General features: G+C 41.9%; 1 long non-coding RNA gene across 9 annotated transcripts in view; it reads left to right on the top strand.

The window, feature by feature from the left end:
• The window catches only part of LOC102901279, a 66,840-nt gene that overhangs the window by 22,568 nt on the left and 17,469 nt on the right, over positions 1–26,803 (top strand). For 3 of the 9 annotated variants that reach the window (XR_006595652.1, XR_006595653.1, XR_006595654.1), the window contains exons 5-6: positions 5,669–5,809; positions 9,098–9,294. This is a non-coding gene — a long non-coding RNA (uncharacterized LOC102901279). Of the gene's footprint in view, positions 1–5,668; positions 5,810–7,511; positions 7,739–9,097; positions 12,582–17,895; positions 18,007–26,803 lie in introns of those variants that run through there. The other 6 variants (XR_890144.4, XR_002154896.3, XR_006595651.1 and 3 more) reach the window with 5 other exon arrangements.

Below are 26,803 nucleotides of genomic sequence, written 5' to 3'. Positions count from 1 at the left end.
CACATCCTGGGCAGTCTAAGGCCCAGTCACCTTGCCTGTGTGAGGCAAGGTATCTGTATTCCCCTCCTAGGGCTCTGCTGGGAAAACCAACCTAAGAGGGCCAGAGATCATGGCCACTCTTAGTGATTCCCACAGGAATGCTCCCCATCTTTGACTCCTCTGTTGTTTAAGCCCCATGCTCTGATGGCCTGCCTTCTGTTTTCTGCTTTGGTACCTTCAAATTTCATAATCCATTCTGACTTTTATTTCTAGATTACTCCATGCCCAGCTTGATTCTTGGTTCTACATAGTCCTCTAATTTTGACATTGCCAGTCAGCTTCAAGTGTGGGCCTTCCTCCATGAGCCCTGTTCGTAGAGCTATGATTTTGAAGCTTTAATGCATCAGAATTACCCATGCAGGCAAAGGAGGAGGTTGCTGTATACTTACTTAAAATGCAAATTCCGGGGTGCCTGGGTGGTTTGGTTGGGCATCCGACTTTGGCTCAGGTCATGATCTCATGGCTCATGGGTTCAAGCCCCATGTCAGGCTCTGTGCTGACAGCTCAGAACCTGGAGTCTGCTTCGGATTGTGTGTCTCCCTCTCTCTCTCTGCCCCTCCCCTTCTTGCACTCTGTCTCTGTCTCTCAAAAATAAATAACCATTAAAAATAAATAAATAAAATGCAAATTTCTGGGGTACCTGGGTGGCTCATTCAGTTAAGCGTCTGACTCTTAATCTCAGCTCAAGTCTTGACCTCAGCTCTGGGTGTGAAGCCTACTAAAAAAAATGCAAATTCCTGGGGGCACCTGGCTGGTTGAGTTGGAAGACCATGTGATTCTTGATCTCGGGGTCATGAGTTTGAGCCCCACAATGGGTGTAGAGATTACTTATAAAAAATAAGGGTGCCTGCATGGTTCAGTGGCATCTGACTTTTGATTTCAGCTCAGGTCATGATCTTGCAGTTTGTGGGTTCATGCCCCACATCAGGCTCTGTGCTAACAGTGTGGAGCCTGCTTGGGATTCTGTCTCTTTCTCTCTCTCTGTGTTTCTCCCCTGCTTGTTTTCTGTCTCTCTCTCTCAAAATAAATAAAAATAAACATTTTAAAAATATAAAAAATAAATAGGGGTACTATGTGGCTCAGTTGGTTAAGTATCTGACTCTTGGTTTCAGCTCAGGTCACGATCTCAGCCCTGAAAGGGGTTCTGCGCTGACAGTGTGGAACCTGCTTGCGATTCTCTCTGCCCCTTCCGTTCCCCTCTCCCCTCCCCCTTTATACAAAATGTACAGCCACTCAATACAAAGCAACCCCATGTTACTCTCTTAGTACCTCATTTGCTTTCATTAGACCCCTTACTGCTTTTTTAATAGTTTGTCTTTCTCACCTACCAGATTATAATTTTCATTAAGGTAGGGACCTTCTTGCTAGAGGTTGTATTTTCAGTGCCTAGAGGCATTCAGGAAGTATTTGATGACTAAATTACTCCTTACCTTCTTGTCAGTACCCATGTGGGTTCTTTGTGGCTCTGCACAAACTCTCATCCTTTGTATGTGTTGTTGCCTCTGCCAGAAGCACCCTGACTCTCATCAGCTGGTCGGACTTTTTCTTGTCCTTTCCCACTTCTCTCAGCAAGTCTTTGACTTCCCCAGGCAGTGCTAGTTCAATAGAGTTAGCACTTTGGTCCTCTCAAATGGACTTTTTGCCCTGTGTGGTGATTTTATCTGTGTAAGAGATAGATGGTATTGCCCTTGGTTTACCAAAAGCTCTGAGAGGTGGATTAACTTGAAAGTGGTTAGAACTGAGATTCAAACCCCTATGTATCTGTAGAGCCCTCACTCAATCCACCTTGCTTGCTCTAAAAGAAACCAAAGAGACCTAGAGACACTGAAGTGAAAGAGATTTTGTTTTTAATTAGGTAATGAAAGTGTGTGTGTGTGTGTGTGTGTGCATGCATGTGTGTGCATGTGTGCATGCATGTGTGGGAGGGATGTTCCCTGTTGAAAGCCCAGGAAAGAGCAGAAGCTAGATGGGGCATGAAAGGCTGTGGCCCCATGGTGTGTAATGAGGCTTCTGTGTTGCAGGCCTGAGGAGAATCTCAGATTTCTGACCTCTTCCTAATTTCAAGCCTGGGTATTCAACTGTCCGCAGGGCCACTTGGACCTGTATGTATCATTGGCTTCCTAAATTTAGCAGCATATGGTAGGAATGAATGTTTGATTACAGTGATTTGTCATTTTTGGTGATAGTATATGAAAGCATTTAACACAGGGCCTTTTGCACACTGTAGGTTTCCAACAGGTGACAGAGAGTATGTGAGAAATATTTTGAAACTGTTAAGTCTTTCCCCAGGTCCCTTAACTCTACTCCTGTGCCTCCTACCCTCAGGCTAAATAGGAGATAGCAACATGGATTCCACCTTTGGGAACTTGCTGATTCCTTGTTGGTGGCTTTATGCTTAGGCAAGAAGCGTAATTGATTTCCACATATCTGAGAGCATATATATCTGGACCCTGTCCACCAGATTACTCAAAATCTTACCCCAGACTGAAAATGTTACCTTGGGCAACTTTCTTGGTGGGTACATTAGGCTTGAGAATCTTAGTGGGGAAGACTGCGAATCTCTAGGATGGTCATGCAAGGTGGTGAATGTATGGGGGTTGAACATGAGTTTAACTTAGCCAGGATAGCTTATTGGGTGCAGACATGGAGGAAGGGATAAAATAGGGAGCAAAATGGGCTCAACTCTTTGTAATTTTCTGCTTGTAGGAAGGTGTACATACTTGTGTGCCAGGGGCAGAGCTCTGGCCTGCTGTGAGAGTCAGGTTTACTCCTGGCTGCCCTGCAAGGCATTTGGGATTTAGTAGGAGATGAAATAGGAAATCTGAATCCCAGATAGCTTTGCTTCAGATCTTATAGATCTGTAGGAAGGAAGTGTGCCTCCCAGGATCTCTCAGTCCTCTGAATCACCACCTACATGCTGAAATAAGGAATTCCATCCAGATGTATGGGGGTGTCCCTTCATCCTTCTTAGGCTCCATCAACTTGCCTTGATCTTAAGCTTTTATCCTTTTCCCCCTGTCACTGACCTGGCTTCTGGAAAGGAGAGGGAAAAGGATGAGGAAGGAAGGGGAGAGTTAAATAACTTGTGGGGGGTAGGTGGATTTGTGGTCCTTAAATCTTTTCTGGAACGAAGTGTAGGTGTGAGGAGGAAGTGAGTGAGTGGGGAGAATAAATAAAGGCTACTGGTACCACTTGTCTGGCACTCAGCCTGGACCCCTGCTTAGTATTATCATGTTCTTTCTGTGTTGTTTTTCTTCTCCTTTTTAAAGCATAAGTGTGTATGCACATGTAATTTCATGTCAGTGGAATCATACCTTAATACTGTTTTTCTTACTTACACTGTTTTGTAATTTTTCTTTCATTTTTTCTCCAGCTTTATTGAGATATAATTGACAAATGATTATCACAATATGGTTATCGCCTGACATAGTTACCTATTTTTGTGTGTGTGTGGTAAGAGTCATTTTATAATTTGTTATAGACACTTTATCATGTAAATAAATATAGAATAAATGGCTAAATTATATTTCTATTTTTTAAATTAAGTTTATTTTTGTGAGAGAGAGAGAGAGGGAGGGCAGGCAGGCCCATGTGTGGGAGGGGCATGGCAGGGGGAAGAGAGGATCCGAAGTGGGCTCTGTGCTGACAGCGGAGAGCCTGATATGGGGCACGAATTCATGAATCTTGAGATGATGGCCTGAGCGAAGTTGGACGCTTAACCAACTGAGTCACCCAAGTGCCCCGCTAAATTATATTTTGTTGGATGGATGTACCATAATGCATTTTATTCTTCAGTATTGAATATGTCTATCTCATTTGTTATCAATGGGCCCTTCCCTGACCCCCTTACTTAAAATTGTAGCAAACCCCCTTTCTTTCCTTTCTCCCTTCTCTCCCTTATTTTTGTCTATAGCGTTCATCACCATTTGGTACATACTTTTCTTATTTATTATTGCCCACCACCCTCCATTAGAATGTAAGCTCCATGAAGACAGATTTTTTTTTCTTTTTTTATTCACTGCTCTGTAGCTGTTGCTTGAAACAGTTCCTGGTACACAATTGGTACTTGATAAATATTTGTTGAATGAATGAATTTGTTGGACTTTTGGTGTACTTGTTGGGTCTTTTTTTTTTTTTAAGTTTACTTTATTTTGAGAGAGCGCACACATGAATGTGCGAGCAAGGAAGGGGCAGAGAGAGAGGAGAGAGAAAATCCCAACAGGTTCCATGCTGTCATGCAGAGATCTATGGCGGGCTCAATCTCACAAGTGGTGAGGTGATCTGAGCCAATATCAAGAGTCAGACACTGAGCTGACTGAGCCACCCAAGCTCCCCTTTGTTGGGCTTTTTTAAAATTGTTTTAATGTTTATTTATTTTTGAGAGAGAGAGAGACAGAATGTGAACAGGGGAGGGGCAGAGAGGGGGCAACACAGAATCTGAAGCAGGCTTCAGGCTCTGAGCTATTAGCACAGAGCCCAGCGTGGGGCTCAAACTCACAAACTGCCAGCTCACGACCTGAGCCAAAGTCAGACATTTAACTGACTGAGCCACCTAGGCACCCCTGTTGGGCTTTTTATTTGCAGTTTTTTTAGTAATCTCTGCATCCAGCATGGGGCTTCAACTCACGACCTCAAGATCATGTGTCGCTCTCGACTGAGCCAGCCAGGAGCCTTCTTTGCAGGATTTATGTCATTATGTGCATTCTGTGATAAACACCCTGTACATAATCTTTGTACACTTGTCTACTTACCTTCTTAGGATGAATTCTAAGAAATAGAATGGCTGATTTAAAGGATATACACATTTATTAAATTTTTTTTTAATTTTTTTTTTAATGTTTATTTTGGGGACAGAGAGAGACATAGCATGAATGGGGGAGGGGCAGAGAGAGAGGGAGACACAGAATCGAAGCAGGCTCCAGGCTCTGAGCCATCAGCCCAGAGCCCGACGCGGGGCTCGAACTCACGGACCGCGAGATCATGACCTGAGCTGAAGTCGGACGCTTAACCGACTGAGCCACCCAGGCACCCCAAATTTTTGAAAAATGTTTATTTATTTTTGAGAGAGAGAGAGACAGAGCATAGGGGCAAAGAGAGAGGGAGACACAGAATCCAAAGAAGGTTTCAGGCTCTGAGCTGTTACCACAGAGCTCGACACAGGGCTTGAACCCACCAACCATGAGATCATGACCTGAGCCGAAGTTGGGCACTTAACTAACTGAGCCACCTAGGTGCCCCAAGGATATACACATTTAAAATGTTGGTTCATGGAACCAAACTGCCCTTAAGAATGTTAACTTCTAGGGGCACCTGGGTGGCTTGGTTGGTTATGTGATTGACCCTTGATTTAGGCTCAGGTCATGATCTCACAGTTTGGTTGGTGAGGTCAAGCCCCACTTCAGGCTCTACGCTGACAGTGCAGAGACTGCTTGGGATTCTCTCTCCCTGTCACTCTCTCCCTCTCCTTCTCACACTTGTGCACGTGTGTTCACTCTCTGTCTCTCTGTCTCTCTCAAAATAAGTATTTTTTAAAAAATGTTAACTTCTTCCAATAGAACACGAGATTGTCTATTTCCCCACATTATTAGTAATACTGGGTTGTATGTTTTTCATCTTCCCCATTTGACAGGTGAAAAGTGGTCTTGTCACTGTAAATATGGTGGTTGAGAATGTGACTCTGATATGATGTGATGTGATATGGTATATGATTCTGGAGCCAGCCTGCTGGGGCCTGAATTCGGACATAACCACTTACTGTGTGTGACCTTGGGTAAGTCATTTAACTTCTCTATCCCTCAGTTTCATCTTTGATAAGGTAGGTATAATAATAGCTCATATTTCGTGAAGAATAAATCAGTTAATCTAAAATGTTTCAAATAGTCATGGAGATATGTCACTCAAGTATTTAAAAAAAATTTTTTTTTTAACATCTATTCATTTTTGAGAGATGGAGAGAGAGCATGAGTGGGTAAGGGGCAGAGAGCGAGGGAGACACATAATCTGAAGCAGGCTCCAGGCTCCAAGCTGTCAGCACAGAGCTCAAACCCACGAACTGTGAGATCATGACCTGAGCTGAAGTCAGATGCCTAACTGACTGAGCCACCCAGGCGCCCCTCACTAAGTATGTTTTAATGTTTCTTTGTATATTAAAGATTGAATATCTTTTCAAACGTATTTTTGACGTTTATATTTTTTGAGTCATTGATCCATGTCCTTTGCACATTTTTCCAGTGTTATTTTCTTAATAATTCGTAAGAGCTAAAGTGTTGACCATTATATATGGTGCAAAATTGTCCCCAGTTTGTCATTTGTCTTTTGACTGTGTTTATGCAGTTTTTTGTTGTTGTTGGGAAATTCTGCATTTTTAGATGGTCAAAATAATCTTTTCTTATAGTTTTTCCTACTGCTAGGCCAATATTTAGAAAAGGCATGCTTCCCTACCTGAAAATTATAAAAATAGTTATTCATTCTCTTTGAATACTTGGGGTGTGTGTGTGTGCGCATGTGCGTGTGTGTGTTTAAACTTAATCTTTAAGTCTTTGATCCATCTGGAATTTATTTTGATATGAAGATAGCAGTAGGTATCTGGCTCTATTTCTTTTCAGTTGTGTACTGTCCCAAACCTGTTTATTAAAAAAGAAAGAGCAGCAGTCTTTAATCTTTAATCTTCCTTCCCCTAATTTGAAAGTAAGATATCCTAGAGATAGCAAATCTCCATTTCAGAGAATGAATTTCATGTTTGGACTCAGTAGTCATTCAGTTGCTAAGCTGTGGGATGAATATGCTGTGTAAAGCAGTTTGGGATCAGAACTCACAGCTTGACTCTAAGTGATGAGACTGCTGCATTCACTAGTGTAGGCTTCTCTGCTGGCTCTTCTTTGGAGGCTCCTTCTAAATAGGTCCTACTTTGAGGACTGCTTTGAAGGGGCTATTGTTAATTTGGAATGGCAAATTCTGTGTCTTCCAAAAAACAAATGAAGTAATTGTAGTGGATGTTTCCTCACTCCAGCCCACAGTATTGGTAGGGTATTTATAGGGGGTATTGAATGGTAATGAACCCATTGTCTTCTACCTGTGTCCTCAGGTAGAGCAGGTCTTTTTGGAACTCTTGTTCCATCTAGTTTCTTGCCTCTGACTCAAGATGGAGGGAGAGTGGGTCTTATATAACAGAGTGTTCACATATCCCATGGCAGCTGTCATCTGCTAAAGATGATGAAGAAGGGTAGCTAATTCTTACAGGGCATATGTTATGTGCCAGCAGCTGTTCCAAGCACTTTACATATATAAAGTTTTTATGAGATAGGTGTTCTGTACTGGGTTGAATAGCGTCTTCCCAACAGTTCATGTCCACCCAGAACCTATAAATGTGATCTTATTTGGAAGTAGGATCCTTGTAGATGTAATCAAGTTAAGATGAAGTCATACCGGATTAGGATGGGCCCTAATCTAGTGACTGGTGTTCTTATATGAAGAGGGAGACACAGAGAGAGAAGATGTCCGTATGAAGATGGAAGCAGAGATTGGAGTTGTGCTGCCACGAACCAAGGGATGGCAAGGATTACTGGCAACCACCAGAAGCTGGAAGAGACAAAGATTCTCCTCTGGAGCCTTGAGAGGGAGCATGACCCTGCTGAAACCTTGATTTTGGACTTCTAGCCTCCAGAACAATGAGAGAATAAATATCTTTTGTTTGAAGTCACCCAGTTTGTAGTGTTTGTTACAGCAGCCCTGAGAAACCAAACATGCTCTTTTATCATCTTCTTTTTCGAATAACGAAACAGGCCTAGAGAGGTTAGATACTTTGAGATCTCTGTAGGCCACTGCTCTGCTGGCTGGGCACTTACTCTGAAGCTCCTCATTGTTGCTGTTGTCAGCTCTGCACCACGACCATTACACCTTTTGGTAGTGCTGGGGCTGAGCTGAAGGAATGGCTCCTCCTCTAACACAGCAGGCCACAGCCCTTCCCCATTCTTGCCTTCTTCACACCCTAAAGCAGAAACTCCTCTCAGGAGGCTTCTGACTGTAGCCTGATCATTTCCGCAGGTTGCTTCCCAGCCCCACTCCTCCAGGTGATACCAGGCTTTTATTTTTTTTTTAATTAAAAAAAATTTTTTTAAATGTTTATTTTGAGAGAGCATCAGCAGGGGAGGGGGCAGAGAGAGGAGACAGAGGATCTGAAGCAGACTCTGTGCTGTCAGCATGGAGCCCAACACAGGGCTCGAGCTCATGAACCATGAGATCGTGACTTGAGCCGAAGTTGGACGATTAACCAGCTGAACCACCCAGGTGCCCCTGGGTTTCTATTTTTTCATTTCCATGCAGTGTTAGAGAAATGTGGGTGACATTTGGGGGGAGTGACACTCAGTTTCTAACAGTTTTTATGTTTCCCATTTCTGGCCTGCTATACTTCCTAGAACTCCTGTCAGTAGATGACTCAAGTCTTGGTGTGGATTTTTGTTTTCGTTTTTGAGCTTCAGGATATCACACACAGCTCAGATGGCACATACCACAGTTCATGGCTGTGAGCAGAGAAGGAGCAGCATCATGGCCACATTGGCTCTGAGGGCCCTGGTCACCTGTTTTTGATAAACCGAACATACCACAGTGGCTCTGTCCTTTGCCAAAGTGAGTGGGGGATAAGGATGTTCTCTGACCCAGCCCAGCTACCTAAACAGCTCCTTATTTGCCCATGGTCTCTTTTGCTGGCATCCCAGAAGGGATCTCCTTCCTCAGCATCTCATTGCTGGCTGCAGAATTTTGCCTATTTTTCCAATTTGGACCTTTTGCTTTGGGTCCTGCTCTTACTCTTAACAACTCTCACTAGGCTGAGCTCCCGGAACTCAGGAACCATATTTGTTTTGTTTGCTGCTATATCCTAGGAATGAGGAAAAACCTGGTACTTACTAGCCCCTCAAGAAATGTATATTGAATGAAGAAATGAAACAATATTAAACACAAAATAAGTATAAGGAAAATCCAGCGAAATTCTGATTTTTACCATGATGACTAATTAGGTCAATGTAATTTGAAATATCTGTTTTTGTCTCTGCTTTTCCAGTTCTCTAAGCACATGCTATTGGATAATCCTGCCTGGATCAGTCCTTTCCTCACCTTGGACTTCACCTTCTTTTCCTCTTTATTCTATCTGCTAAAGTTGCCAGCCAGCCTCTTTCACCCCAGAGGGGGATCCGGCTCCTGAAATCCCAGCCTATAGCTAGTGCCTCATGCTTCCTGGGGGCTTGCCAAGAAAGTCAAGTAAGTAGAACATGCACGTTGCTAAAGAGTACCTCAGAGAACTCCCATACTGAATTGTGATTTATAGGCAGCATAGTACATTGTGCCAAGTGATTACACTTAGGCCTTTTTTAATTGTAATAATCTGCTTCTGTGATCCTGTATGTGGAAAACCCAGAAGTGTCTCTGTGGTCCTCCTTTCTGGATCACTAAGAAGTCAAGACACAGTCCCACTCTGCCACCTGTATTAATCTGACTGTTGAAACCATTCAGAGAAGCAAGGTATGTTTCTGGAAGTAGAGCCCAGGCCTCCTACAGGCTATTCTAAGGCTGTAACCATGATCAAATCTGTTGCTGCTTCATTTAAAAGAACTTAGAATAGTGTTGGAAACATCATAGGATTAAAGCACCACTGTAGCTTCTTGGCTAAGGAAGTGGTGTATGGTGGCCAGAGAAGATGTGGTAGCAAAGGCTCCCAAGTTCTTTTCTGGACCTGTTGATTTGAGGTGAGACATTTGACAATCGGAGATGATGTCCTTTAGCTCTCATGGTTTCTCATCTTCAACACAGAGTGATGTGGGTGGGCCATGCTTGTAGAGAGAGAGGCTGACATTGTGATCTAGAAAAGCTCATCATTAGGTGTCCTTCCTTTCATTTGAATTTCTAGTTCTATTTTTATTTTATTATTATTTTTTTAGTTTTTAAAGATTTTTGTTATTTTAAGTAATCTCTGTACCCAATGTGGGGCTTGAACTCACAACCCCGAGATCAAGAGTCGCGCTCTCCACCAACTGAGCCTGTCAAGCACCTCTGTAACTCTTTTTTTTTTAAATGTAGAAATCCTACACGCACAGAATTAATATAGGAACCCAGCAACATCCACATTTTACTTGAATTCATTTCATCAGAATTGCTTTCCTTTTAATAGTGTGATTAGATCAGTTCTAAGGGATGGAAACTGATAAGGCTTAGGAAAAGAAGGCTAGGTTTGTGTGGGGCACACACCTTGGCCTTGGACAGCTAGAGAATAACATTAGGGCACCAGGTACATGATGAACTAGATGGGAGAGAACAAACTCTTTATTCCTGGAGAGCCAGGCATGTGTCAGATTTTCATATGTTTTCTTTTTTTTTTTCTTCTTTTTCTTTTTCATATGTTTTCTTACTTAATTATCATAATGGAAACCAATGAAGTATCATCTTCATTTTTTCACATGGGCAAGCTGATAGTCAAAGAAGTTATGTAACTTGCCCAATGTCAGACAGCTAATAAAAGGCTGAGCTAGGATTTACTTCTCCTCAGGTCTGTCCAGTTCCAAAGCCCATGCTGTTTTCACAGAGCTTGTCTGTCTCTGACAAGATTTAAGGAAAGAGGGTAGGGAAGGCAGAGAAGATGGGAGAGATGCCATCTTTCTCTGCCTCACAGTTGTACTTGTTGAGACGTGTTTAGCCAGAGCATCTTGTTTATAGAATGCTAGGTTCTATATATAGAGATGCTGCAACAACATATGTGGGAAAGATACCAATTGGCTCTAGGGGAGGATTTTAAAAAAGTCTTTGTTCTTTACCTCTAGGTCTTCATTGCAGTGTAATCCACAAGTGTCAAAACACCACTGGCAACTCTGGTTTACTGCTTAAGAGGCACTTATCCTATTCTCCAGATAACATTTATTGATGTGTCCCAAGGAGTAAGCTATGATGGGGGCAGAGGTGAGGGTGTGGTGTGCCCTTACTGTATGTACTGGAGCTGGTGGCACCTGTTATGTGACTATTACGGTGAATTATTACTGAGTAAACAAGAGGTGTCTCTCTTTTGCCTTTCTAAGGGAGACCAGATGGCAGTGGTTGCTGGCTTAGGTCCAGGGGAGCCTGGCCTCTGGGCTGGCAGAGGAGACAGCTTGAGTGTGTCAGGTGATGGAATAAGAAGAAACAAGGCTGGATTGTCAAGTGGTATAATTTCAGGGGCACCAAGAATGTGTCCTGCCTCTCTAAGACTTACTTCAGCTCTTTGCTAGTGCTTGGAATTCAGCAAGTGAAATTTATTTCCCTTAATTTAAGTCTTCGAGACCCTATTAAAAACGAAGATATGAAGAATTTAGGCATGATGTTGTCTGGAGAATAGCTGACAGGCAGAATGTAACAAGGAGTGTGATGGTCTGTGGTTTGCTGTGATGTCCTCAGACAAGACTGGCATAGATCTTAGGAAGTAGGAGGCAGCTTCCCAGAAGTGATGTAAAATGGTGGCGCAAAAGAGGCTGCTGGTGACAACATGGGCAGGGCACTTCCTCAGAGGCTGCTGGTCGCAGACAACTTCTGGTCTTGATTTCCCAATATGTTGTGCTGAGATAGGGCTTTACCAGAAAGCAAAATAAGCCACGTAAAAAGGAATGACAAAGCATTTGGGGTGTCCATGCAAAGGTGCAGTTCCCCCTTGTCCACTAACTTTGGTGGAGCCAGAATAACTAATCCAGAGGCTGCCAGCATAGAGCCTTTGATTCAGATCTACAGCTTTTTTGGCTTGAATTCCTCCAAAGAGAGCTTTTCTAGTTGACTGTTCATCATCTTTCTTCTAGCACTGCTCTCAAACTGCCTTAGTAATCTAATTCTCACATCTTTTCTCCCCCAGGGAGTCTTCGACAGAAGCAACTTAAATCTTCATACCTTTCCCAGCTCCTCACAGTTGGGTTCATGGATGCCCTTCACCCACTTGCTTCAACTTCTACTCTATCCATGTTCCTACCCTAAGTGTAGAGCATTTTGTTTTGGATAAGACTTTTGGCTTCATTCAGGCCTCTGGGGTCCTTCCAACACATTTCCCAGAAGGCTATTCTAGGAATGGTCTCCACCCCTCACCTCCTGAAATTTGACAGGGTCTGGACCTCTCTTCTTTGTGAAATTAGTGCAACTCTGTGGAAGTGTCTGGATATATCACACCCCTTCCTGTCTCCCCAACCACCACACCCATACAGAAGATCTAGTGATGTAGCTAGGATCTGCTGATCACCAGGACTTTGTAGCCAGTGCCCCCAGCAGGGAGGGACTCCTGGATAGGTTTACTATACTGTGAACGACACCTATGTCCACTACTCTCTGCCTCTCTTCCATCTCACCTTTATTTTGTCTTTTCCCTAAGAAGACAAAGATCTGTCCAGTTGTCCTGCCTTGACCCCCTAGTCTTATCTTGGACTAGAACTCTGCTGTCAACCCCTCAACAGGGGCTGGGGCTTTTGCTTTCCAGCCTCTCTAAGGTCAGGTCACTTCTCTGATACTGGAGACTTTTCTTTTTTTTTTTTTTAATTTTTTTTTTAATGTTTATTTATTTTTGAGACAGAGAGAGACAGAGCATGAACGGGGGAGTGTCAGAGAGAGAGGGAGACACAGAATCTGAAACAGGCTCCAGGCTCTGAGCAGTCAGCACAGAGCCCGACGCGGGGCTCGAACTCACGGACCGCGAGATCGTGACCTGAGCTGAAGTCGGACACTTAACCGACTGAGCCACCCAGGCGCCCCGAGACTTTTCTTATATCTAGGCTTTGGTAGGTAGAGTCTTGCCCATGCACAGATCTCCCAGTTGTTGACCACCCTGAACTTTGCCTACTGCTCTTTGGGCTAATTGGATGTCATGCTGGTCTGCTCAGCTGCACTTCTGGAACAAGCTTCTTAGCTTAGTCAGGCCCTGTCCTGAATTTCATTCAAGTTCTCCTACTGCCTCTGCCACAAAAACAGCTTTTAATATGTATTTATAAAGCTTCAGGGGCGCCTGGGTGGCTCAGTCGGTTAAGCGTCCGACTTCAGCTCAGGTCACGATCTCGCGGTCCATGAGTTTGAGCCCCGCGTCGGGCTCTGTGCTGACCGCTCAGAGCCTGGAGCCTGTGTCGGATTCTGTGTCTCCCTCTCTCTCTCTCTGACCCTCCCCCGTTCGTGCTCTGTCTCTCTCTGTCTCAAAAATAAATAAACGTTTAAAAAAAAAAAAGGCTTCAAAAGGGAAATAGAGAATATAACATTCTCCGAACTTATTTAACCAGAGAACCATTTTTTTGAAGGAATATTAAAATCTCACAGGATATGGTGTTTGGTGGAACAGTTTTGGAAAGTATGAGGCTTTATACTAAAGGAATGGACATCAAATGGGAGGAATTCCTGGTGAAGGTAATGTGAACAATCAGTGAAAAAACATTATTTGGGAGTAGTAAATCTCTCCTGGTGCTTTTCATTCAACAAATGCCCACTGAGCACCTACTATTTACCAGTCTTTCTGAAGGAATCACATCATGTATTTGACTACTTAACTGTGTGTCTGCATAAAGACAGCTCTGATCTGGAGTGGAGCTCTAAGGTGGGGAAGAGTAAGAATTCTACATTCTTTCTCCTTGTTCGGAGAACAAGTTTGGATGTTCGGATCTTCTTCCTTTTTCCTTCAGATACAGGAAGTAGTGAATGGGGTGATACCATCATCAGCTTCTAGATCCAAGGAAGGAGGCTTCTCTAAGGCTTTTTTCCGCAGGTTTGAGGTCTTCAAGGATTTTTCTAGCACTCCTGAACACCCCTTCCCTCCCACTCTGGCAATATTCATCTTAGCGTCAGTCTCAAGTCTCACTGCTAGTTCAGGACTTTTACTTCACATATAGGATCAATGCCAAGTGGGATAGAATGATTATGACATTGTAAATTTTCTGCTTTTCCTGTGAAATCCCTCTATAGCTCATCGGCATGCCAGACTATTTTTTTTCCCCCAGTCCTTATCTCCCCAGTGGAGATAAACCCATGCACTGTGGGCAGGGCAGCCTTTCAGGTGGAGAGCATTTAAATCTGGCAGGTAGGTGACCAAGTGCCAGGAGCTCCAGCCTGCAGAGCTGGTAACCAAAGAGGAAGCTAGCCACTTCCTCTGTATGCTATTGTCAATCAGGACAACCAGGAAAAGACCGCTTGAAACAGAAATCTCCAACTAAGACTCCTGATTAAAAAAATTTCTTTGAGACCCTGATGTATGTGTCTTTACTGTCATGAGTGAGATCTGTGACCAATCTTAACTCGGTTGGATGAGCTAATCATGAAACAAACTGTACACAAAGGCTTAGCTTTGATCCTGCCCTTAGGTATGATGTTCTTTGAACATCCAACATAGCATCTTCCACCCACAAGCCCCACTCTGGAGGCCTTGGTCCATGGCCCTTGTCCATTCTGCCACTTCCTCTGAAATACTCTGGTTTTAACTGTGAAGATCAGGGAGTGGGCTCACAGCAAGGTTGAAAGAAGGCTTGAAATGGGCCTTTAGAGGTGTTCTGTAGAGCCAGTTATTTGGTCCATCTGTAGGTATTTATAAGTATTGGCACATGACTATTTACAGACATGATAACCATAACTTCCTATAACTGCAAAGGCTTATTTTCTCCTACAGGCTTCCTACATGAAGACATTTCCTAAGAATCTATCCTTAGCCCCCTCTCCTCTCCCTTTATATACTATCCCTGGGTGATGTCACCTGTGCTTATGGTTTTAGCTACCACTGATATGTTAAAAACTCTTAAATCTCTCTTCTGAGTTCCTGACTCGTGATGACCAAACACAGTTGCCATCATAACCTGGTTCTTAAGGTATTTTATTATCGTTTTGTTTTTTTGTTTTTGTTTTTTGAGAGAGAGAGCATGCACAGGGGAAGGGGAGAAGGAGAGAGAGAATCTTAAGCAGGCTCCACACCCAGCATGAGCCTGACAAGGGCTCAATCTCACGACCTTTAAATCATGACCTGAGCTGAAATCAAGAGTTGGATGCATAACCAACTGAGCCACTCAGACTTCCCTTAGGTACTTTAAACTTAGCATGTCCCAAGCCAAATTATATTTTCATTATGCCATCCTCTTTCCCCATTCCCCTATTTCTTCCTATTCCTATTCTTCCTTTGTTCTTGACTTAGAGCATCACCATCCATAGTCATTAGTAAACTTACTTCTACATCACTATCTTCCACTATTTCTCCACCAGGAATTAAGGAAGCTCTGAGTATAATGGAAGATGTTTAGATGTCCATCCTTCCCTCTGTCTTTCCCTCTCATTCTCTCCCTCCCTTTCTCTCCTTCTCTTCCTCTTTCTTTCTTCTTTCTTTCTTTCTTTCTTTCTTTCTTTCTTTCTTTCTTTCTCTTTCTTTCTTGTTGGAGTTCTTGTCTACAAGGCATCTATAGCTGAATTCAACAGAGAAGTTAACAAATAGAAAAAAAAACCCACAAAGGTTACACTGAGGTTCAGATTCTAAGTAAATGGACATTTTGGAAAGGAATCATCTGAGAGCTAAAACCTTAGGAGAAACTTTCATGGAAGAGGGGAGAGTTGACCAAGGACACCCTAAGTGGTGTAGGGACCGAAATACCCCTATGGGAACATGTGGAGTGAGGAAGGGATGGGGTATAATCCTTAGTTTACTACTTGTGCAAGCAGAGTAATTGGCTCCTCCCCCACTGATTTCTTCTGCAAATCAGCACTGAACCTCACTCGGTTCTTTTTAAAAGCTTCTAAGGATTGAGTATCCTTATGTAACCCATTAGTTAGCAGGAGCTATCTTTTCCTTTAAAAATTTGGCTGAAAGTGCCATTCTACATCTGGAGTCTAGATGTAGGGTCTGATTCCTTTACCCAGATTCTTCAAATTCCTGGGAGCTCATGTATGATGGTCATTTTAATTTTGAGCTCTTTCTTCCACCAAATTAGTTCAGATTATAGATGGTCTTACCGTCTCAAGCATGCTGTACCTGTTTCCATCCATATTGACCCAGATGTAGAACTCAAATATCTCCCAGCTAAAGCCTTTATGTGTGTAGCAGACTTTATGTTGCAGCAAAGCAAGCAACTTGAATTCTAATATTGGCTGTCCCTGTCCCTTAAAGTCCTTTTTTGTCTACCTCTCCATTAGGGATTCACTACTATTCATATCACCCATGTATATGGTTTTGATCCCTTAAAATCTTCTCTTTTTCTGTTGCCACTAAACATTACAGATATTTCTTACTCTATTATGCAAAATAAATGAATTCTACTCTTTCTCCCAAACTCACATCTGTATGTCCAAAGCCCACTGAATGGCTCAGCTGAGTAAAAAGTTCATCTACTTCTTTAGCCACACAAAGTATCTGATGTGTTCTTTTACATTATATCTCTCCTTTGAAAGCATTTCTTGTTTTAAATAGCATTTACTACTACTACTACTTCTTTTTCTCCTCCTCCTCCTCCTCCTCCTCCTCCTCCTCCTCCTCCTCCTCCTCCTCCTCCTTTCTTCTTCTTCTTCTTCTAGCTCTATGCCCAATTTGGGGCTTGAACTCAGGACCCTGAGATTAGGAGTCACATGCTCTACTGACTGAGCCACCTAGGCACCCCAGCATTTACTTCTTATCTCAGAAATGGTTTTGTTTTGAAGGAACTGTGTAGGGAAGGTAAGAGGATGTTCCAGGCAAGGGCAACAATGTGTGTATAGGCAGCAGCCTACGTAAAACCTGTTGTGGGCAATGACAAAAGTATTCCAACTGGAGACAAGAATTTTTCTTGGTGAGCAGAGCTCAAAGTAGATTAGGAAGTCCAGATCTAGGTTTTAGTGGGAAGGGATAGTGTTTAGGATAAATGTCTAACCATTTGGGTGGGGAAAAAAAAACCCTGTCACTTTCTAGCAAAATAAATTCTAGATAGATTAAAGGTGTTTTTTTTTTTTAATTTTTAAAATGTTTGTTTATTTTTGAGAGAGAGAGAAAGACAGAGTGTGAGTGGGGGGAGGGGCAGAGAGAGGGGGAAACAGAATCTGAAGCAGACTCCAGGCTCTGAGCTGTCAGCACAGACCCTGACATGGGACTCGAACTGTGAATCTCCGAGATCATGACCTGAGCTGAAATCGGACACTTAACTGACTGAGCCACCCAGGCACCCCAGTTAAAGGTTCTTAACAAAAACTAAAGTAACAAGTATAGCAGAAAAGAGTTATTTTATTTTTAATTTATTTTTAATGTTTCTATTTATTTTTGAGACAGAGACAGGGCATGAGCTGGGGAGGGGCAGAGAGAGAGGGAGGCACAGAATCTGAAGCAGGCTCCAGGCTCCAAGCTGTCAGCACAGAGCCCGACGCAGGGCTCAAACTCAACAGACTGTGAGATCATGACCTGAGCTGAAGTCAGACGCTCAACCAACTGAGCCACCCAGGCGCCCCTTGAAAAGAGTTATTTTAGTGTGGCACCCAAGGCAGAAATGATAAAGGAAAAAGTGTGGGGTATTAGCTTAAAAAAAAATTAAACACCATAAGCAAAAAGTAGTTGACAAACTGGTTAAAAAGAGTTTTCAACATATCTGTGTGCACAAAGCTCTTATAAATCAATAGGAAAAAAGTAAAAACAAAAAGGAAATGGGCCAAAGTCATAGATGAATAAATGACTTGTAAAACCTTATAGAAAAAGGCTGTTTCACTTACAATATAGAAAATACAAATAGAAATGAGACCTCACTTTCCAGCTGTTAGATTGACACATATTAAAAAGAAAAAAAATACTTATTACTGACTACAGTTTGGAACTCATGTAGTCTCTGAAGTTCAGTTTGGCAGTATGTATTGAATTTGAAGTACACACTCTTAAACTAGCAATTTGACTTCTAGGTATTTATCCCCATGGCAAGTGTACAGAGATATGTTTATGAGGATATTTGTCACTACAGAATTTATAAAGCAGTCAAAATGGCCATCAGAAGATTGGCCAAATAAACTGTGGTAAGTCCATACAATGATAAATTAAGTAAATACATACATATACATATACATATATATAATATATATTTTTTATGTTATATATAATATATATAATATATATAAAATATATATTATATAATATATATTTATAATAAGTATATATTAATATATAATGTATATATATGATATATATAAGTTGTGTGTGTATATATATATATATGTATATATATATATATTTTTTTTTTCTGAGAGAGAGAGAACATGAGCAGGAGAGACGGGCAGAAGGAGAGAGACAGAATCCAGAATCCCAAGCAGGCTCCACGCTCAGCACAACCCAGGGATCATCGCCTGAACCAAAATCACGAGTTGGATGCTCAACCAACTGAGCTGAGGCTCCCCAATCTATAATTATTGACATAGAAAGGTGCCTACAGTATATACAGGAAAAAATATGTAGCAAATGAACCTGTTTTGATTGAAATAAATACAGCTGTAGCTATGTGTATATATTTAAAAAATCATACAACACATCGTTAACAGAAATTTTCTGATTCAGAAAAAAAAAGGCACTTAAAAAATAGGGGTGCCTGCTTTTTCAGTTGGTAGAGCATGTGACTCTTGATCTCAGGGTTGTAAATTCAAACCCCACATTGAGTGCAGAGATTACTTAAAAAATAAAATCTTAGGGGCGCCTGGGTGGCTCAGTTGGTTGAGTGTCCAACTTCAGCTCAGGTCATGATCTCACACTCTGTGAGTTCGAGCCCCACGTCGGGCTCTGTGCTGACAGCTCAGAGCCTGGAGCCCGCTTCAGATTCTGTGTCTCCCCCCTCTCTGCCCCTCCCCTGTTTGCACTCTTTCTCTCAAAAATAAACATTTTTAAGAAATTTAAAATAATAAAATAAAATCTTAAAAAAGAAAAAGGAAACAGATTCTGACTTGAGGTGGTGGGTTGGTTGAAACCAGACAGTTAGTTATATTATGTCAAAGTGTGTGTCTACCCTTCGAAGTTGGAAAATTACTCGACATGACAAAAACGGGGTAGCTGGAAAGGAGAACCACTCTTCTAGAAGGGGGAGACAACTTTGTTTCTTGGAGTTGAATTTCAAGGGCCAATAGGAAGTATTCTGTAGGCCAAGAATTCCCATTTAGAGAAAAAGGTACTTCTAAAGCAGAGGTAATAAGTATGAGTGGGACTCTAGATTTGACCTTTTGAGATGTTTGGGTGAGGGTGGTATTGTGTTGGTTCTCCCTTTCTTGTTGGTAGTCTTAACAGACTCTGGAGAGGAGTGTGTGGTACTGGTGTCAACTGGAACCTGAGAGTAGAGCTTGAGAGGAGGTAGGAGTGAGCAGTAATCACCATAGTAAAACAGCAGTCACAACATTGTTTAGAGATCACTCTGCAATTTACAAAGGCCATTGTATAGTGACTTGGCTAACACAGTCTTGTATGCTATGCATTATTTTTTTTCTTCCTTTATGTGGACACTGAATCTCAGAGAGTAGAATTAGGACTCAAACTCAGGTATTGAGGCCTCAGATTCCGTTTCTCATTCTCCACTTTCCATTTTAGAGATGAATTTTCCAAGGAGGGAAAGACTGGAGCAAAAGTGGCAGCCTAGAGCTAGGGATAGCCACAGTGAAGAGTTGGGAGGAAGAAGACAGCCAGGGAAGATACCATGCTACTCATGGTCATTGTCCTATCCTCTTGGCCCTTGTAGGTCCTGACATTCCTCTAAACCAGAGAATGTTGGGTGTTCTATTGAACTTAAGGGGGAAAAAGAAGTCCTGATCTTTTCAAATAGCTGGAGGTGTTTTGGATGTAAGGTTGGCCAATTTGGTTACAGCCAAGTTGGTGTGGCGACTTAGCAGTTTATTGAATTCTGGCTTCATTCTTTTGAAAGAAATATAGTAGAAGCATATTGATTTAGACCTATGAGGGAAGGTTTTGTCTGCTTTAATTATGTGGAAAAAAATTTTTTTGTGAAGTCATTAAGTTTGTTTACTTTTGGAGTCACATGTTAATTCACTTATGTATATATGTACTAACTAATAGAGATCCTAAGACGACGTGCTTTAATGAGTAGAAAATCAGAATTCTCTTAAGTTACTTCAGTTTTCTAACTGATAATCGTATTTATGCAATTAAATATTTTTGCTAACCCCTTCCTGATAGCACAAACACAAAAAGAAGTTATCTCCTGTCAGAAATTCTGAACCAAGAGGGTCCACTTTAGAGAGGTTCTTGGGTAATTGCTAGACTGGTATCTGCTAAGAATCCTTTAAGGTGTCTTTGCAGCCCTGTGCTTGGAGCATAGTGGGCCGTCAGACAACTCTGGCTGAATGAGTGAGTGAGCAAGTCAAGGACTGAAGGAATCTTTATCCCTGAGGCATGTTGAACTGTGTAAAACAATCTTCCGACAGCTTGATACTATAGGTTGGCTTGGGTGGTTTTGGGACTAATCTTATCACATGGATTTTGTATTGGGGAGGGAGGAAACAGAGGTACCATGGGAAGTTTCTGCTCTTGAGCTGTTGACTCCACAGGGGAGGGATGTTTTTAAAATCAGTAGGCTGATCTCTTTCTAAAAAACATGAGACTGCTGAGAAAGTCTCTGGAGCAAGTGATGAGGCCCATAGAGGTAGGAGATTTCCTATTGGCAACCTGGATCTTACCCAAAGAGGGCAGCTACTTTATAAGTCCTCTGTAGGAGGCTCTCTACTACCCTTCTTTAATGCTTACATTCTAAATCTGGAGTCTCTCTGGCTCATCACTGACTTTTGCTTACCCAGCCTGGCCCTGCCCTCTGGCTGTATGCCATTGGTGATTTTTAGCCCTGCTGGAAATTATACCCTCTGCAAGGGTAAAGCAAACTGGGAGGTTCTGGCTCTGGCTCCATAGGGACTGGAGCCTGTCACCTGGCCCTGCCCTGTGCTTCCTGGCATGTATTCCTGGCTACCTTTTTTACCCTTAGCACAGTCTTTTAAGCCCATAATTCTGCCTTGGTAAGGATTAAGGACTGGCTTCTACAGAGGGACTGTGTGGGCGGGAATGTCAGTGCTTTGGAAGAAGCTCCTAATACCCATCTCAGTGTCCTGCTTTAGGAGAATTATTGGTCTCATGTAGATAATCTAACAGTTATGTTGGGGGTGGTTGTGGATGTGAAGATTCTTCCGTATCACAAAAGAATTTACAACTGGGTTTCTTTAAGAATTGAACTTGCTTTTCAAAATAAAATTTGATTTTCGCACTGTAAGTAATGTGCAGTTATTTACATAAAAAACTTTGTAGATTTTCTAGGCAAACTTCCTTATTTCAGATATGAGCAAACTTTGGGAGGTCCAGCAGGGCAAAGCTGTGTCTTTGTTGAGCTGACATTCAGATTATGTGAAAGTAATTGAAGCAGAATGGAGTAGACATTGTGTGAAAGGAAGTCTCAGTCCCTCCAGGAGGAGCATTTCTTGGGTATTTTTTAGGTAAGGGAGAGGAAAAATGCATTCCTTCCCCCTGAATGCCCCACTCACAGCCTTTGGATTGGGTAATTCCTACCTCACTGACTTTTACCTTTGTCCTCTCAGACTGGACCCAAAGTGATAATGACCTCAGTATTTGAGACTTTGCAAGGCACATTTAAGTAAGTGAAAAATTGCAGGATGTGAGTGATTGAATGCAACTTTATTAAATTCAATGTGTTAAAAAAAAAAGCCTTATATTAAGTTAGCAAAATGTCAATAGAGATTCTTCAGGGGGGCTGATTTAATTAGGCAATATTAGATTGATTTGATTAGATTGATTTGAATTTATTTGATTAAAATTATCTGATCTATAATAGGTACTTGTAAAATATATTAATTTATCAAATATGTATTAACAGCAGAGAGTTCTATAATAACTGAAGATGAAGTGGTAGGGTATTACAGGTACAGACAGTGCTGTGGGAACTCAGAGGAGAGATTGTTTCTAGTTTTTAGATTTAGAGAATCAGTGTGCTTTTGTGAAAACAGGTTATTTTATTTTATTTTTTTCTATTCTATTCTATTCTATTCTATTCTATTCTATTCTATTCTATTCTATTCTATTCTATTCTATTCTATTCTATTCTATCCTATCCTATCCTATCCTATCCTATCCTATCCTATCCTATCCTATCCTGTTTTTAAGTAGACTCCATGCCCAACGTGGGGATTGAACTCAATACCCTGAGATCAAGAGTTGCATGCTCTATTGACTGAGTCAGCTAGGCATCCCAGGATTTCTTTGTTTTAAAGAACATTTTAAATAATCTAGCTTATACTCTAGTTGGAGGTAGTATTGATACAAAGGTAAGTCTATTCTCATTTATATTATTAAAATTTATTTTTATTCATATTATTAAAACTTTGAATTAATAGCAACATAATGTATTTTCTGTACTTCTTTGCTAATCTCTAAAGCAGTTTCCCAATGAGCAGACCTTTGGCAAATAAGAGCAGTCCATTTTCTTTTACTAGACAGTACCTCTGCAGCTAGCAAATGGAGGCAAGGGTATGGACCCAGTCAGGGAGGCCAGTCTTACATGAAGCTTGTTTATGAAATGAGAAAAGTGAAGGGGGAATACAGGGTCTATGGAGGGTTATTTATTTTTTGAGATCCAAGCATGTCCCTGTGCTGTGGGGGAAAGAGCCAGTTGAGAGGGAGAAGTTGAAGGTAGAAAAGAGAAAAAAAAAATTGAGCAGGCCCCTGGGGGAAAGGGTCTACTATATCCTGAACACTAGTGAAGAGATTAAACTTGAACTGAAGAAAGGACAAAGGCTACCACTGAATTTAACTCCATCACCACCATCACCACCATTTATAACTTTCTTACCTTTTGCTAGCACTCCGTTGAGCATTTTCTAGTCTCATTTAATAGGGGCAAAGGATGTGATGGGGCAGAGGGATTTGTTGAGATTTGGGAGAGACAGAAAGTTGGAGTTTCCTTCTGTTTGGCTTTGTTTTCTCTGGACAGAAGAAATTAAAGTCATCTGATAGGAGCAGGTGGTATAGTGGGGACAATGACTTAGTTTTTAAAAGCTTTTGAGCCAATGACAGTGATCTGAAGACATGTAGGTGGATAGCTGAGTAGCACTGAAGGACTAGGTAATGTTGCAGACAATGACTTCTTAGAGGAAGCAGCCTTCATGACTTAATCGTGGTTTTAGCCGTATTCAGCAGGGTTAAAGCAGAGGACATTTGTATTCAACTGGGAGCTGTGTTTTGTGGGGCAAGTGGAAGACTTGGAATAATGGGGGTCTAGGATATTGGTAATAAAGTGGTTGTTGTCCAGTTGGTTAGAGAACGGACTGAATTTAGGGAAGGACTGATAGGCAACTAACTGATGGGGTTGGGTGTCAAGGGGCTGGAAATCTCAATGAAGTTGAAGAATGAAGCTGTAGAAGTAAAGACAAGGAGAGGTAGAAATGTAGAAAGATATAGGAGATCATTACCAGGCAAAAGGTCTGACTTGGAGTGTAAAGGCAGACTGTGATCAAGGAGCCAAAGGTCTTGATGACCAAGAGGTCAGGAGCTGACAGCAGTGAGGAAGAGTGTGGTTGTTTGGTACAGACTTTGGCAAAGAAAGGATTTTTTTGGTAAGGTTGTAGGTGTAATGGCTTTGAAGCCACATTGAGACAGACCATCTGTTTCTCCTCTTGGTACTACTGGGTACTGAAAAATGATTTTGTGGCAGAACCTTCACTGCCTGGAACCAAGTTCCTCAAGGAATGCCAGGTCCCAGATAGGGGAAGGAGGCCAGAACCATCTATTAGGCCTGCACTGTGTACCTCAATACCGTGGAATTGTGGGAGGAGAGAGATTCTGGCCAAGTGGGACAATCTCCACAAAGTACTGGGCCTTTAGGCAGAGTTTGCAGACTAAGAACGCTTGCAGGGAAAATCCTATTTGGCCACAAGGGGTTTTTGAACTGTTCAGGATCAGATTGAGTCAGTGCTATCTATGAGAGACTGAAAGGAAACTAATGGTTTCTTGCTTAAAACTCTAGGTCAGTAGACTCTTGAGCCTTTTTGTTCCTGTGGGGTCTGGAATTTATTTTTCCCTGCACAGTGACAGCAAACAATGCCCTAAAGCCCACACAGTTTGAAAAGAGTCTGGAAACACTCCGATTATTGTTTATAAAGATGTTTTTGGGTTTTTGATGTTTCAGGATTCTTTTGACATTGTTAGTATATGATTCCAAACATTTAAGAAAGGGCCTCCAAATAGCTGGAAACAAACCAAATCTTAGCAATGCTTTTTGCTCCTTCTTGACTTGATTCATTTACACCACCACCCTGGCCAGAAGTGAACAGCTCAGAAAATGATTGTCCAATCCACCATTTCAGCACAGGAACCCAAACAAGATTGTGTGGCCCCCAGCAGAAGAGGCTGTGTGGCTCAGAGCTCAGGGTGCACTGTTCCCATGGCAGTACTTTCTAAATTGTTTTTAACTGGTTTTGCCACACAAAAATGAGAAACTTCTGTCTGGCAAAAAAAGTCATTATAAACAAAGTTAGAAGACAACCAACAGAGTGGGAGAAAATTTTTGCAATATATGTAATAGATGATGGATTAATGTCTACAATCTATAAAAGGTTTCTATAAATCAGTAAGGAAAAAAACAAACCCAATAGAAAATGGGTGAAGAATACAATAGGTGAGACACAGCAGGGCAAACTGTAATTTCATCTAAAAAAGCTTATCTATTTCATCTATTCCAGATGAAACTGGAATTTCATTTAAGAAATGAGCACAGAATCCTCTGGATAGGAATGTTCACTGTGTTGGTAAATATCCATTAATATGGTGCTATGTAATACTGTGTGGCTGTGAAAACTTTGAAGTAACTTTATCAGCAAAAGGAGCAGGTGCAGAGCAATATGAATACAGTGTTCCCATTTATTTTTAAAAAACATTCCTATTTGATTTGGAATGTATTTATGCTGTTTTAAATTTTATTAAAAGATTCCTTGGAATTAAAAAATATTTAAGGATTTTTTTTTTAATTTTTTAAAATGTTTATTTATTTTGAGAGAGAGCTCATGAGTGCATGGAGGAGTGGTAGGGGCAGAGAGACAGAAGGAGAGAAAGAATCCCAAGCAGGCTCCTCGCTGTCAGTGCAGAGCAGATCCCAATGTGGGGCTCCATCTCATGAACCATGAGATCATGACCTGAGCCAAAATCACGAGTTGGGAACTTAACTGACCGAGCCACCCAGGCACTCCAAGGCTGTATTTTGCTAATTACAACATTAATGAATGAAATGTCCACTTTTGTCTTCCTCTTATGTAAAAGATTGATCTAGTATTATAAATCTTAGCCTCTGAGAAGAATTTAGAGACTCCTCACTACCTTTCCCTTCCCAGAAACCAAAATGAGGCTACTGGGCCATGGTGTCTGCAGTTGTACCTCTTGGTGTGAGGAACAAAGGAATTCAAAGCTCAGAATTCTTTTTTTTCCCAGGATTGGCTACATTTTAGTATTCATGGCCTTGTAGAATCTCTCTGCCTGTTGCCTCTGATGCAGTGGAAAGGGCTGGGGCCTCCTCTGCTTGAGAGGCTTTGCTTGCTCATTACCTTGGAAGAAAATAGAAAATTACCTTTTTTGGCCCAGGTAGGCAAGACTTAGAGCCAGCCTGAATTTTGGGAGGAAACCTGCTGTTTGCATTTGTCCTTGCCTCTCCTTTGGGGAAGCCTCTCAGCCAGTTTTAATCTTCGTCTCAGGCTCCTGCCAACCTAGGTGAAAGGAGACCTTGAAGTGGACACCATAGTTTTACCTATTTCCCTGGAATTTGAGGCTCTAGAACTCTAGCTTGGAAGCATCAGGAATGCCATCAGAGGGTGGCACAAGGCCAAAAACAAAAACCTCTCTTTGTCTTTCAAAGACAGGCAACATTTTGGGGCAGAAACACTGCCTTCCATAATAACATTACCAGTGTCAGTAGACCCCAGTATGGGTGTATGGGAATTGTTTCTGACATGTAACATAGGTTTTTCTGTGAGCTGGAGAGTTTACATAGAGTGGTTTAATAGAAACCTATTTAAAACCAAAACTGACTTCAGCCAGTTCTGTTCTGAAGGTGGGCCAATTCATATTCATAGGGGAAAAGTCATTCCATTCTCTTCACCAGTACAGAATGGTGGTGGTGAGAGAGTGAAGTTCAAATTTTCTTTTTGTTCCTCAGTGCTGGTCAGGAGTGGAACCTGGAGTGGATGGTTCCCAGTGGGGCTGACTCCAGGTATGGGTCATTGGATGTCAGAGGAAGGGGGTTAGAGAGCTAAGTCTCTTTGAATAATATAAGGGGAATTTAGTTTCCTGAGGGAAGGGAAGACCCCCCCCCAAATATAGGCAATGTTTGGAGAGGGTAAAGGAGCCAAGAAGCATGATAACAATAAACACCTCTGTCTTTTCATTAATTTAGGAAAGTCTGATGAACACACAGTGTTTTAAGTCTGTGTGTGCATATTTTTTTCTTTTCAATAAAGCATGGAAGAAGGGAGCTGAGTCCCACCTCTGGGGGGACAGCTCAGAGCAGAAGAAAGAGATCAGCCTCAGGAAGTGTGATGTGAGTGAGATAAAAAATCCAGCAGGAGCTGGAGTCATAGCCAAAAAGGACTCCAACAGGAGCTGGAATCATAGCCAAAAGCATTAGCTGCTGGGCATTCACAGAAATTGTGGGAGGGTCACTGGATGGGGGGGATCCAGGCTGATTTTAAAACATGCCTGGGGATGCTGGTGGCTTAGTTGGTTAAGGATCTGACTCTTGATTTCGGCTCAGGTCACAATCTCACGGTTCATGAGATTAAG

This window comes from Felis catus, chromosome A3 (genome assembly GCF_018350175.1).
Source record: "Felis catus isolate Fca126 chromosome A3, F.catus_Fca126_mat1.0, whole genome shotgun sequence".
Taxonomy (NCBI): domain Eukaryota; kingdom Metazoa; phylum Chordata; class Mammalia; order Carnivora; family Felidae; genus Felis; species Felis catus.
The sequence above is the reverse complement of the archived record's forward strand: the minus strand, read 5'-3'. Positions and strand labels throughout refer to the sequence as shown.